The sequence below is a fragment of the Cuculus canorus genome, chromosome 4 (assembly GCF_017976375.1).
Source record: "Cuculus canorus isolate bCucCan1 chromosome 4, bCucCan1.pri, whole genome shotgun sequence".
Lineage (NCBI taxonomy): Eukaryota > Metazoa > Chordata > Aves > Cuculiformes > Cuculidae > Cuculus > Cuculus canorus.
In genome coordinates, this window is record NC_071404.1 from 69546514 (window position 1) to 69561530 (window position 15017).

Here is a 15017-nt window from a genome sequence, read left to right on the forward strand (position 1 = left end):
AGGTTTTGCAGCAAGAGCAGGCCTAAGGTCCATAACGTCAGATACTTCGTCCTTTTCAATTTTGCTGATACAATACCAAAATCTGTCTATGCATCGAGGTTATTAACACCATGTTTGGAGATTGTTTTAACCTTCTTGCTTCCATTCTGACCGGTATCTTTACTGTCAGCTTTCATACAGTAAATGCTCCTGGAGAAGGTCACATCGTTTCTTACTCTGTCCTAAACACTCAGATGTCCATTCTGTCTTTTGGAAAGAGGACTCTAAGGGAAACTCTAGTGAACATAGGGAGGGATTTATTTTCTCTACTTAAGATATGGGGTATCATTTTCTTACAAAACACAGAGGAAGAAGTCTGCTCTACTTTTCCAGATTAAGCCCAGGACTGAGTTGAAGATGACGCTTATGCATCCTGAGGGTATTTTTTTATAGTCACTACTTCTTTTAAGAGCATGCCTGCACAAATGTGCGGAAGCATATAAAGCAGAGTCAATGTTCTGGTTCTTCCTTATGTTCTCAAATGAAAATGTTACTATTACTGCATTTGTGGTGCAGATCAGTCTTGGATAAGACAGCTTTAAAAAGTTTACATCCTGTAGGCACATAGTGTAAACCTTTAATTAGATGTGCTTCAAAGTCAATTTATTGATAACCTGAGGAATCTTCTGATTAAAAAGGAGGTACCTGTGAACGTCAGGTGCCTCCAGAGGTAGGCAACAGTTGAGCTTGATTTTAGGATTAAGATGTCTAGATTTCATCTTCAGGCACCAAGCTGCTTTTCAAAAATTACTATGTGGACTAACCAGCCCTATTTGTACTAACAGAAAGAATTTTATGGAATACATCCTCAAAAAAAAAAACAAACCTTCAAAGTCATGAAATTTAGGAATTTTCCTGGTTGGCTTAGGTAAAGGCTAGAACCATTTCAATCAAATAGGATAAATATTTGATATTACTCTGCCAAGTAAAATCATACATCACTGTAATTTGTGCTTTCAAAATTTTCAAGAAATGCTTTACTCACAGAAATTGTAGTGTTGTAACTTTACTGTCCGTGCCTCAAAGTGTACTACCTTTCTGCAGATTTACCATCGTGCTGTTAATAGAAAGATGATGAAGTGATGGGAATTAAAGAATGAAACCTTTAATAATCTTAGATATCCACAAAGTCTTAACATTGCTTAGCAACATCATGTGTTTGATGATATCACCAAAGCCAGTGAATGGCAAATTGAAGATTTGTTATCTATCGTGAAAAACAGTTCCAAGTTTTGCAGCTTTTCAGTAGCTACTATACTTGGATGTTTTTCCTTTTTCTTATTTTTAACTATTTGGTATGTATTTTACTGTTTCACTTCACTATGTTCTGATCCTGCTTGATGGAAGGTGTCAGAATTTTCACAGCTGTGGGGTATTTTCAGGATAAAAGGGTGACAGATGCAAAACTCCTCTTGAAGTTCTGTTCTAGTGTTTTCAGATGCCACAGGATCAGGTCTTGGAAAAAAGAACACTGTGGGACCACATATTCATAGGTGCCAAAGGCCTATATCCTGCAAAAACATATCCTATTGATTAAGGGTGTAAATCTGAATTTCTGAAAATAACTCACAGTGCTGTAACTTTCAGCCAGTTAACAGATATGGCTGCAATGATATATATAAAGAGACTTTATCTCCCTCTCTGACCATTTTTCATGCTGATTGGCCATAAAATAGCTTGAAACTGGAAATTCTTGGGCTACATTAGTGGTCACAGGACTGTATTAACGCACTACTAGTCTTCAAGTTAATTAGCTGTGCTAAGCATCTTGGGTACTGTCCAAGCATAAGTTAGTGCAAATACTTATTCCATATGAAAACATTAGTATGTACAGTAAAAACAGGAATCGATTCAATGTGCCCTAGAGTCTTCTTTTATATAGAAACTTGTAGCTTTATCATTGATTTCAGGGTCCTTTTGCTGTAGATCATATCCATTATGTAAGTATAACTAGGGAGTGCCAGCTACTTCACATATTAGTAGAAATCTAAGAAGTAATGTTCTTGTCAGTAGGAACAGCAGCTCAATTCATCTTACTATGCCCAATCACAACCTTGTATAATGATGTTGTGCTCCCCCAGAGAGGAACAGAATGTTTCCTTTTGTCTTCATTTAGTGTTTGCCATTTACCCTTTATAAATAATATGCTGTAGTTAGGAACCCTCATGCTGCTAAAATTAAAACGTGGTTTTCCTTTTGGCATCCAGGGATCCGAGAGACAACATGAAGAACTGGTGCATGTGACTCTTTTCAACAAGAAAAAGTTGAAAGGCTGCATTTTAGGCTTAGGTCCTAATTTGCCTTTTAACAAATGGCACATTTGTCTTTTACTGCACATGCAATATTCCTTGCTCTGGCGGTGTCCCTGCAATACCTGTGGGGAACCTACAGCAAGCGAAGAGGGGACTTTACGATAATATATCTTACCCTGAGTGCTCAAAGCTGTAGAGGATGCTGCTGCAACCCTGGAAGCCTCCAAGGAAATATTATTCATTATGTATTTACAGTTATTGGATTAAAACTTTGTAATGTGCTCTGTTCAATTAATAATAATACAGAGCGGAATGAGCTATGAAATGCATTGTGCCTTTTAAAAGATCTAATATAAGAAAAGACAAGCAGTTTGTCCTAATGAATGCATCTAATTGGTGCACTTTATTATAAAACACTGGAACAGCATTTTTCAAGAGGCAGTTCTATTTGTAACAGGCTGTCTCCAGCACGTCAGGGTGTAATAAATGTGCTGCAGACTAGAACTGCTGATTAGCATTTCTGGAAGCCCTGGAAGTTAGGGGAAGTTGTTTGCCATTGCAGAAAGACCTTCTGAATCCTTACAGAGGGACCCGCAGTGTTTGTGATCCATCAGGGATACGCTTACATGACCGACCTTCTGGAGATCTCTGCTACCAGCCCATGGAATGCGTGTGCAACTGCAGTAACTGAACAGCCAAACCAACAAAGAATTGGTACTACTTTGTTGCACCCTTGGTGACTTCCTCAGTATTGATATACAAAAGAGGCTTTCAATAAATACTGTTCTTCAACAAAGTAGACTTTTTCACAGCAATAACTTGAGATAGACATATGGTTTATGTATGACTTGTAACTCAGTGTCCACATCATCCTTTGTTCATTTCTGATGAATGTAAAGAGGAAGAAAGAAAGTATGCACATGCAAGATTTCTTTTGAGTTATAAGAAGAAACAAAAAGCCCTAGAGGCACTTCTGAAAAACACACCTTAAAGCCTTAGAGGGAAACAGTCAACAGTCAATATTCTTTTGGCAGAACCAATATAGAGAATGACATGACAGCATTCAAGAAAAATAGTTTAGATAATATCAAATCTATGCAGAAATCAAATCTATGCTGAAGAAAGAAGAGACTATGAAAGGAGTGAGCTTTGACCCGGAGTTCTTTTGTTTGCACTCTCAGTATCTAAAAAGTAGCTTTTCAGGCCTTTCTCTCTGAAAAAGCTGTACCAGTAAATAAAAACAATTTTATTTTCTTGCTTTTGAAATAGAGGATACCTAAAAAAGCTTCCCTTGGAAAAATAAACTTATTCTTTAAAATGCAGGAGGGAGACTTCAGTCCTCTGATAAAGAAGCCTTTCAGTCTCAGCAGTAGCCTGCATTTCTGTACATATTTGTCACTGAAAGGCACAGTCAACACCCCTTGCTGGAACCTGCAATCCATTAGTCTGAACTGGGAAACACATCTCCCAACTTTATGGTGTTATTCAGCCTAACTGCATTAATCTGCTTTAATACATTTTCCTATAATAAGATGGATCCACTCCATTACTTTTACTAATTTATCTGAAAGAACAGAGGCTTCCACAACGGTTGCTTGGGCACTGCCCTGGTATCTGTAGTGCTCAAAAACCTGCTGATTCTCTCTAATGTAAAGGGATAAATTATAACAACATATAGGAAGAGTATAACTGTATATTTGCCTTCATTAATGCCCCTGTCCCTGTGAAAGGCAACTTTATGTTCAGGAAACAGTAAAAATGAGGCCACGGGTTACAAGTAAATATACTTTGTATATGTATTTCTGTTAGAAGCCTAAGATAAAAATGTTCAAATGAGGTGAAAGAAGAAAATGAGCATCAAGCAAGCATAATCAGAGTACCACATGCCTTCTTCTGTCAGACAACACACAAGTTGATTGGCCTCAACCATGTCATGTTATATTTTCATACCAACTGATGCTTTGAGATCAAGTCACAGGAAAGTTAAGTGGAAGTCTTGGGTAGCATATACGCCCCTAGGGCCGGGCTCTGCTGCCCAGACCTCCAGTGGTGGCTGACGCGTGCGTGTGTGATGTACAAAATGGTCCAGGTTGCGACTGTTCACTAAATTCCTGCTCAGATTTTGGCTCTGCCAGCTCACACTGAGGTCTGATGTGTGCTGGGAGCAGGTAGGCAGGACAGGTGGCCAGAAAGAGCTGAAGGGTCATGTTGACCTGCAAATTGCTCTCTCTGACAGCCATCGTCTTTTGTCTGGCAGTTTCCTCAGAATCCACTAATTTATGGAAATGGCATAGACCAAACCTCCAGGCTGGAGGGTGTAAACATCAGTTTACCCAAAAAGCTTTAGAAGTAGATCTAATAGCAGCTGAACTATCGAGTCTTTCCTGTTTCCTTGTGTGATGCAGGAGACATTCGCACAGTGATGGAGAGGAAGGATAAACACTCTTACCCTCAGCTAAGTAACCAACTCTTTTCTTTTGCTCATAGGTGCACCATGTTAATGGTCACAGGTTATAAGTTATGACATCTTATGACTTGAAGGGTGAATAACTGAATAAACACAATGGGGCAAAAGGGATTAAGCCCCTGTTTGTCATGTTTATTATTCTATTTAATGAGAGCATGAAATAAAATTTAAAACACAGAATACATTATCCTGTAAATTTGAAGGTTCTGAATGGACCTTGACACAGGGTAAGCTGCAAATCATGCCTTGGTATCACTTGACTGCCTGTTCTCAGTATGAAATCAAAGATGTGTAATTGATGTTCTTGCTAGAAAAATGGCAAAGGCTTGCGTACGCATGGCATACTTACTATACTGGTACTTCTTCCTGCCCAAGGGTGGGCTTCATGGGCATAGTTATGTTGATTAAACAAGTCCAAGTAATCCTGCATGAGTGAGCTGTGCTGGCTTTGGGCCACTCTGTACAGTATCTGGACCACTGTTTTGATCATAATAATATAGTTTTATATGCTGATGCATCTGAATATTATTTTCCTTGACTTTTACTTTCTTGTTTATTATCTTCTTTCCAGCAGCATCTACTAATACTGTTCCTGATCTGTATGTCATTGTGTCTCTAGATGTCTATGGCCTTCTGTTCTTTCACTTCAAGCCAGGATTAGGGGCGGCAGCTTGGACTTGGTAGGCCAGGAGGGTGAATGGGAATGAGTTTGGAAAACTTTCTTTTTGTGGCATTGTCTCTTCACAAGGCCCTGGGGCATACGCTAGGCTCCCAAACATTAATTAATGCTGTTTCCCCTATGCTCAGATCCCTCCAGTAAATTTGTTTGTAAGACAACAGCCCTAACAGATGGCTTGGCATCACGCGTCCCTCAGGAATCGCAATTTCATGAGGGAAATACATATTTCAAGAAAAGAACTCTTTATGAGAATTCTGAAATTCTTTGGAGACTTCAAATACATGACTGTACAATAGTATGTGTTTGGCCTTTTGACATTCAATAGGCAGCATGAAGAAAAACAAACCAAAACAAACAAAAATGAAAAAGAAAGCCTTCTCTTTTTTGCCTTTGATGACGGGATATAAAAGAAATTGTGAGTCTCCTTTTTAAAAACAGTGGTCCTAATTAGGATTTCTTACACATGGGAAACAATCTGCTTAATAGGTCATAAATAAATTAGAGTCATTCTATATACACAGTCAAAATATAAACCTGAATTCACTCAGTTTGATGGAAAATACTTGCCTATCTTGTAAATCAAACTGTGTCATCTAAAGGCATATTTCGCCCTGCATTTTCAATTGATTGAGCCTGAGCTGAAATGTTGCCTTTTGGGTCAGAGGCTGGTATTGGCCTTTTAACTTGCCGTGCAAGAGCTTCCAGGCCTGAACTTTCTCAAGCATAAATGTCAATACGGTAGTCAAAGTGTTTGGTTTATTCCAGTTAAGACATCTTTTCATTTATTTCCATATATAGGATAAAACTGTTAAAAAAACAATTCTCAATTTCCATCTATTATTTAGAATATATGCCAACATACAAACCAAACTAACACACATTGGGGAGATTCACCTACTGTTATCTCTGGAATACACACAGCACTCTAATTTCTTAGAATAAGTGCATAATGCATAAACATTTCTGATGGTAGCTTATAAATAGGAACATACTTGGTGTATGATTATTACAGATTATTTTTCTATCTTTGAAACGTTCACGATAGTTTCTGTTTCAGTGTTCCTGAAGAATAATAAGGGGTGCAAAAAAAGATATATAAAATACATACAGACAGGTAAAAAATAAAATGAAAAAATACACACTGAAAATATATGAGAGTTTTTTAGCAAAGGAACTATTACTTTAATTTCAAATATATCCCTCTGGTCTGAGCTAAATTTAAGATTGTCTCTGCAGCAGAAGCGTTTTCAGAACCAGCACAAATCTTCTCTTGCTGAACAGAAGAATAAATGAGAAACAGAGGTGTCTGCTCACATTTCAAAGTCTCTCACAGTCATCATTTTACCCTAAACAATTTAGTGACTTACTAGACTCTTAAATTAATGCTCATTAAACTCGTATCATGGGTTTATAACGCACCAGCTCCGTACATCAAATTTCAAAAAGAACCACTTTGAAAAATTTCCATCTCCTTAGTAAGATAGAGGGGTTACCTTTATGTTTTGGGAAGTAACATCCTAAGCCTCCTGTTTACTGAAATTGAATAAATGCATTGTAAAAGGGGTGAAAGTCTATTTCCTGGTAGATTACAGGGCTTTGTTATTTGTAGCTTCATGGGTCTTATTGTTCAATTTTAAAAATATCTTTGTCCTAATTAAGATTTTTTTCTATGATCCAAGTATCATGACTTTATTTTATCTAAGTGAATGAAAACAAAGATTTTATGAAAGAATATAAGTATTTAAAGGTGAGAGCAAATATATGCAAATATGCTTTCACGAGAGTAGTTAAAACAGTAATATTAAATATATGTCATGGCTAATACATGTTGCTCTTACAAAAGTGAAAGCTGTGTGACTATATTATTGTACTACTGTGACTATATTATACTACATGTGGTTTATTAATATGATTTTACCATTTTTGGTTGGCTGGAATGTAAACCTAAGGGAGCTTCCCTCTATCTAGAATCCTATATATAGTGAATTCTTGTGTGACAGAGAGCATGCTTTTTCCAATAAAGTTCATATAAACAATTTCCTCATAAACTGTTGTGCAAAATAAATTAAAACTCTGGATTTACCTATTATTTTTGACAGAATTTGGAGAGAAAGAAAACATTGAGTTGAAATTGCATGACCGTATGTGCAGGGAGATATTCTGATGTCTCTGAATCTGTGAAGAAATTATTGATTTCTGAGAACTTCAGGGTGGTTAATAAATATTTATCTAACATATTTCTGAAAATAGTCAAGCTTCTCAATGCAGGCTTCGTTAGCTGTGCTAAGTGGCTGGTCACTTTATGACATTTCTCCTTTCCGATTGTGTAGTCTTTTCTGTAAAAACCCAAGCACAAATGCCAAGTAGAGTGTTCGAATGGGGAATAAAGGGTTATTTTAGTCATGCGTAGTTTGGTTTGGAAAATAAATGTATTCCTCAGAAGAATATCAATGTCTAAATAGTAGAGTGGTGAGGATGCGAGTGAGCAAGCAGGGAAGCAAGAGAGAAAACAGCCAATAACTGTTTATGTTGCCAGCTGTTAATACAGACTAATGGAACCCAATGGTAAAGACACCTTCTTAAACGCCGGCTCATCACTATCTGATCAGTCACAGCGGAAGCACGTTTGGCCATAAAAAAGACTGGACTTGTACTACTAAACAGATGAATGTACACAATCATCACTATAGAGTCAACCTTTTTGTTAGGCTTCAAAGTGCAGCTAGCACACCTGGCCAAGGCATGAAAGAGCGCTAAGCTTTAGCCTCTCTAGGCCTTAGGGACAAAGGTCCACATGCTCACAATGTGAGTGTATAGAAGGGGGTAAAGAGACATAGAAAGAGATCTTTGCTTTTCCTGTATATTTATACCTGAAGTTGCTAAGGAGGTGATCTTGTAGGTATGCATGATTCTGAATACACAGGTATCCTCTCAGACCAGTCAAGCCTATAAGCTCCTGAACGGTCATGCAGATGCCTAAATCTGCTTTGATTGGCTCATTAGGGCTCAGACACTTTTGAAAATAAATCTGTCCAATAGCATATTTATATCCATATTAATGCACGCGTATGTTCATGTGAAAGCACGTGTACATAACAAGTTTGTATGTGGCACCCAACCATGATGTTCCCAAATCTCAAGGACAGAGACCTGTAGTAATGGACTCATCATTGTTTCTTAGGAGTCCAGAACTGAAATCGCCAGACTGCATCTTCTTCAATTATTTATTTCTCATCTACAATCACTTCATCTCCAAGGAAATGAATGTGATATTACTCAGCTGTTTATTCCTCATAAACCATTTTACTGCACTTAGGTACGTCAAATCAACATAGAAATCTGTAATAGGCTTATTAAAACAGATCGTTACAGTCTTATTATTGCTCAGTATTGATAACTGGACTGAAAGATAATAAAACACAATGTTTCAAAAGTGAGCAATAAAAAAGTCACAAAAGAACAGAATAAAAATTTTATTATGCAGTGTCAGGAATGTAAATAGTTTCCAAAGTGATACTGTCAAGCCTTTTGAGACCCATGTCATGCTGCAGCCTCGTCTCAAAAAGAGAAAATAGAAATAACTTCCCAATGCAGACTGATAGTTTATAAAATCAGTGCAGACAACGCTGTGCTCAATGATCTATGTTGGTTTACATCAGCCTAAGTTTTGGCCACTAACTCTAAATACACACTGTAGAATCAAAATTTGATCTGCCACGGGAACGTTTGTTAACTTAGGAATTAACATCCTCCCACAGTTAAATCATTGTTCCACTCATCTATATTCTGAAAAATTATTTATTTTTTTTTTTTTTAGCTTTCTGGAAACCTTCCTTATCTATAAAAGCAACATACCTCCTTTTTATTGCCTGATTGTATTCCAAGCTTTATTTACGTAAAAGTCTTCCCAGCACAAATATTTATGTATGAGATGATGAAATTCTCTTTCAAGGATATCTTCACAGGGGGGTTGGAAATGCACTTCTTGGGAATATTCCGGACATCAGAATGCAGTGACTTAACTGCTGCATGTCTGACCTTTTCAGTACCTGTTTTACAGCAAAAGTGAATCTGGAATTGAATAATCCAGTGGAAAGAATCTTCTGTATCTTCCCTCCTGCCTTTTAATTTAGCATCAAAATTCCACTTGGGTTGGATTTTAGTTGTATTATATGGAAGTCCCTTTATAAAATCTGACCTTTACATAATAGTCAAAACTGCCACTGTATTTCTAATACTTTACATGGTTTTCTCATTCAGTTATATGTAACAAATAAGCAAGATAAAGAAAAACAGTGAATTAGATATGGGGTTTAACAGGTATCTTCTACATCAACAGTAATGACAGAGCAATTGAACTACTGTCTTTTTTTGGCTTTTAAGCTGAGTAACTCTGTTTGGAAAATTTCTGCATAAAAATAAAATTCTAGGGGAAAAGTAGTTTAATAATTTCAGGTAATAAATAACAACAATTTTGACATTTTGAAATTGTGCCAAAATTTCTTTTGCAAAAGAATATTATTGTAGCTAATGCTTCTGTTTCTGTTTATCCTGCCATCTTCCTTTCCTGACCGCATGTATGATTACTAGAGCCAAAATGATTACTAACCTTTTTCAGCCTTAATTCCTATAAAGGCTAAGCAATTTAAAAGCTGCCATTTAATGGCATTTTACATAAGGATGTTATATTTTTCTTCTTTATCTTCAAAGATTAAAGCTCATAATTTCATATATTGAAAGCAAGAAGAAATTATTTAACTATTAAAGACTAAATATGATAGAATACTAAATGTGATAGGATACTAAATATGTCCTAAAAAGTGATCAATGTTTCAATCTACTGCTGAACAAGTTGCTTTACAGTAAGTTTCCTTTCCCTGGTCTTTGTTTTATGATATCTGGTTGAAAGACAACACCCTTAATTCCTGTTTGACATCTTTGGAAGTACTGATGCATAAGTATAAGCTCCACACACATATCAGGAAGCAATAACAATACTGGAAAGACTGGAGATTGAATGATGAGACTGGCTCAAGATAGTAAGTTTTCTGATTAATTAAAAAGGGGGGAAATATATTCTCTTGCAACCTAGGTATTTAGAATGCATTTTATCACTCTGAGGAGCCAACACTTTGCAGGATTAGGCAAATACCAACTTTACAGCTATCATTCATCAATTTCTGCAGAATCTAGATAAAGCTAAATCAGAGCCTCATAGTCTTAATTTTTTCTAACTCTTAGGTTTTTCATTTTTCATCTTGACAATGTTTCTTTAGAGAAATTATTCAGTATAAACATACCTTCTGAAGGAACTAAGAGAGGCAAATACTTAGAAGTAATACAGAATTCCTACACTCTTGCCTGGACAGAGCACATCCCACAGATAAAAGGACAAGGCAGCTTTCTGCTCTTGGGTTTTTCAAGCTTCCCTGCTGAGAAGCAAAGGGGCCAACAGCAGGAGCAGTGGAGACAAGCATATCACTACCAATTAAAATAAGAGGGAGCTGAACCTATATCAGAAGTTTTTTTACAGATGTTAGAACCATTTTCTTACATTGTTATGTTTTGCGACTGATTCAGACCCGTCTGATGTTTTACCAGAACACAGCAGAATTTATCTGATAATTCTAGTGTGCTTTACACATTAAAGGTGCAATTAATAGAATACATACCAAGCAATTAGATGTCTTGTTTTGACCTTTCAATTTACACTGCAACAAAGACACACACTTGGAATTCACTAGTAAACCATTTTTTGGCTTTCATGTAGCTGTTTTAATGGAGTTTGGCAATATTTAAATCAAAAGAGGAAAAATGAAAGCTAATTACAGCCAATATACTAATGCTCAAATAATTTGTATTAATAGAAATAAAAAAAAGGCATAAAAAGGAGCTGGTATTACATGCAGTGAGCACATTTTTCCCTACTAATTTAAACATCACTGTGGGATAATTTCTGTGTTGGTCTGTGCTGATATCACATGACTTTTATCAACATAAATAGAACAACTGAATTCATCTACAGTAGACTGGAAAAATGTAACACATTATTCTTCAGCACAAATGAATACAACACAGTTTCTCTCTGCGTATTTAACTATCTGAAAAACACAGTTAAAACCCCTCCCAAATCTTTGCATGACTCTCCTGTGCAAAATGCTGTATTCAAGGTTAAAAGTTTACTCAAGTAAGGAGCAAATTTTCATCAAGAAGGCACTCTTTCACGCAAAAGCCCTGTTTTTCCTAAACTCCATTAGGACTGCGCTCTAGATTCCATCTCTCCCAGGAGGGCAGTGGGTGCAGGACAGACTAATATGTAAAGGCTGACACACAGCTGCACACGATGCTGCTGATCATAGAATCGTAGAATAGTTTGGGTTGGAAGGGACCTTAAAGATCATCCAGTTCCAACCCCCTGCCATGGGCAGGGACGTCCCCCTAGATCACACTGCCCAAGGGCCGTCCAACCTGGCCTTGAACACCTTCAGGGATGGGTCATCCACAACCTCCCTGGGCAACCTGTTCCAGTGTCTCACCACTCTTATGGTGAAGAAATTCTTCCTAATGTCTGGTCTAAATCTGCCCCTCTCCAGTTTAGACCCATTCCCCCTGGTCCTATCCCCACAAGCCTTTATGAATAGCCCCTCCCCAGCTTTCCTGTAGCCCCTTCAGGTACTGGAAGATCACTATAAGATCTCCTCGGATCCTTCTCTTCTCCAGGCTGAACATCCCCAACTCTCTCAGCCTGTCCTCGTAGCAGAGGTGCTCCAGCCCTTCTATCATCTTTGTAGCCCTCCTCAGATGCTTTTCTCTTAATTGATTTGAAATATAAAGTACCACAAGAACTCAAAAAGATCACACTAATTACCAAAGTTCACTCCAGACAAGCCTCCTTTTTACCAAACAGAGAAAAATAATGGATAACTCTGAAAAACTGGGATAAGTGTTCATAATATTTTACATTGAGAATTTATTATCTAATTTTCAGATATAGAAATTCAATGACATTTACTGACATCCCTCTTATAGACTCTATATGAACCAGCCTAATTGAGGACGTAGACTTAGCTAAAAAGACATTTTTTTTCTTCCAGAAGTGCCCATTTCCAATGTGTTGATTCATTATTTGTAAGCAAAATTTTGGTTAAAATGGTCACTGTGTTATTACACAGGCAAAGATACTAATGTACATTTTATTTAGCCAAAATTATGTTTTGAAAGCAAATTTACTACAAAGAGGAAATTATTAAAGACAGAAGAGTCTTAATTGGAAAACCAGTTCTGACTGATATACTAAAATGATGCAGTGCTTCCTGATTTTTTTCATTCTCTCTCTTTGTGTTGTTGAGTTCACTTAGGGCTCAATTATGCAAGTCCATGACAAAGCTGCCCCTTGACTTCTGTGTTACAAAATCTAGCCTTACTGAATTTCCTGTTTATATTTCTAACCTAGTTGGTATTCCTGTCACGCGGCCTTTGAATGCTTCCAGTACTGGCTCCATGCTTTCAAGAAGAAGGCTGTTGTTCTTTGAGGATCATCGAACAATCATGAGTGAATCATGGATCAAGACAGAAAACATGAGGGGAATGTTCTCCCAAAAGATAAGAAAACATAACATCTGCAGCTCTGGTCAAATGACACATCCCAACTAAGAAGCATCATTTTTCTAATGTTGGAATGGCATCTGCAGATTTCCATGTGGCAGTGCTTGTTCTCGCTAAACTTTGATTAACTCAGGACAACGTGAAGCATTTTTGTTTTATGGCTAAAATCAGGCCAAATATTTCTTGTCATCTGCTTAAATAAAAATATCTCTTTCCAGAAGGATTGCCTGTCTCTAAAGAGCACGTTGCAAGAGCCAATTCTGTGTGAATTTCACTGGCTGTACTGTTATTTATTTGAATTTTTTTAACAGTGCTTTTTTTGGAAGGTAAAGCTCACACGGTGAAGAGTTAGGATAATGGTGGTTGTTATTGATGTATTTTTTTCACCTATAGGGAGAAGGCAGGGAACTAGTAATTACTATTGTCCTCTTAGGATCTATATTTGCCATCTGTGTCTTGAGGATTTTCATTCGAGGTTATCTCGCTGTACTCTTTTAAATACAGTTTGTTCTTTCTTAAGCTTGCTTTTTTCCTAGGAAATATTTAAACACAAATTGTTTAAATAATTAATCTTCAAGGAAGCTACTAGAAATTTTAAAAGATTGTAAATTCTGTTGCCCTGATTTATTACCCACTCGCCCCGGGGCAATAAAATTTACCCTGTTTTGATGAAGACTTTCATTTTCACTGCACACTAAGCTTTGAAATTCTTTTAAAATAATGTTTACCTTTTCAATTATTAAAGCAAAATTTAAACTCAGATTAAGAATCCTAGTAGTGCACGTTTTAAAGGTGAGAAAATGTTTTGACATCTTTGTCTTCCTTTTGGGTGATATCCAATGGACTCTTGAAAGAATCTAGAAGCAAATTATTGAAACTCTGAAAAATTATAAGAAACAACAATAACAAAAATAATTGTATTTGCTTGGTCTGCATCATAACTTTCTACAGCTATTTAGAAGAAGGCTTCAGGGAGGGTGGTAAAGTAATGTTTTGCTTTTCTATTCTGCAGAAGAGAATCTGCTGTCTGAAAGCAACAAAAACGACGAGTTCGAATTGCCGAGTGACAGCTGAGCTAAACATTACAGAAACATCTCTCTAATAAGAGGCAATAAGATGCTAGAGTCATTTTTAAGGGATGTTGTTCCAGGGACATTTAGGAATCTCTGAAACTAAAAAGATTTATAGAAGAAAGCTAGAGAAACATCTACATCTAATGTTTGTCTCTTCAGGTAATGAATTAATCGACCCTATGACAGCACTTGCAGCTCTGTCTTGCACTAAGATTTGTTGCTAACCAGAACAGGTTATTATCTGAAAACATCTCTAGCACTTTTGAAATGCTTTAAATATTCTTTCTAGAGCATCTAGAAGGGTTTTGCGGCTTTTAGAAATATGGCTCTATGTTAGGCTTATTCTTACTTTAATAATTGTTCATAAGCCTTTGAAGGTAAATGAGAAGAAGTTCAATAGTTCCTCTGAAGCTTTTTTTATCTGGTGCTTCTCTGGTATTTCAGGGTTTGTGACCTCCTTGTATTTTGCTGTTCAATATCTTTTTCTCCTTAATCTTTTGATCTGCAGTTAATTGCAGTTCCAAAACTTGAAATCCTCTCAGACATTTGAGTGAACTTCTAAATTCATAGAAAAAATACTATTTCTAGAAATGGTAAAATCTCCTTCACATATTGGAGAAACTCATGTTTTCTCTAGTTTTACATAGGATTAGGGACATCTTGCCTGCTCTTAAACTGTGTGGATTTTCTAAAAGCAGTAGTTAGTTCTTTAAATATGCTAAGCACAAGTCTTCAACTTGGCTTTGGGACAATATTTTGTTTCAAACGTTGTATGTAATATACAGTCTCTGTCTCTGATGGAAAAAAATGTCAAATTTTTATTACATTTAAAACAATCTCAAGTACTACGTGTCATACAAATTATCAAGTGTTTATAGGAAGATTTGAGTTTTGTGGTTCTG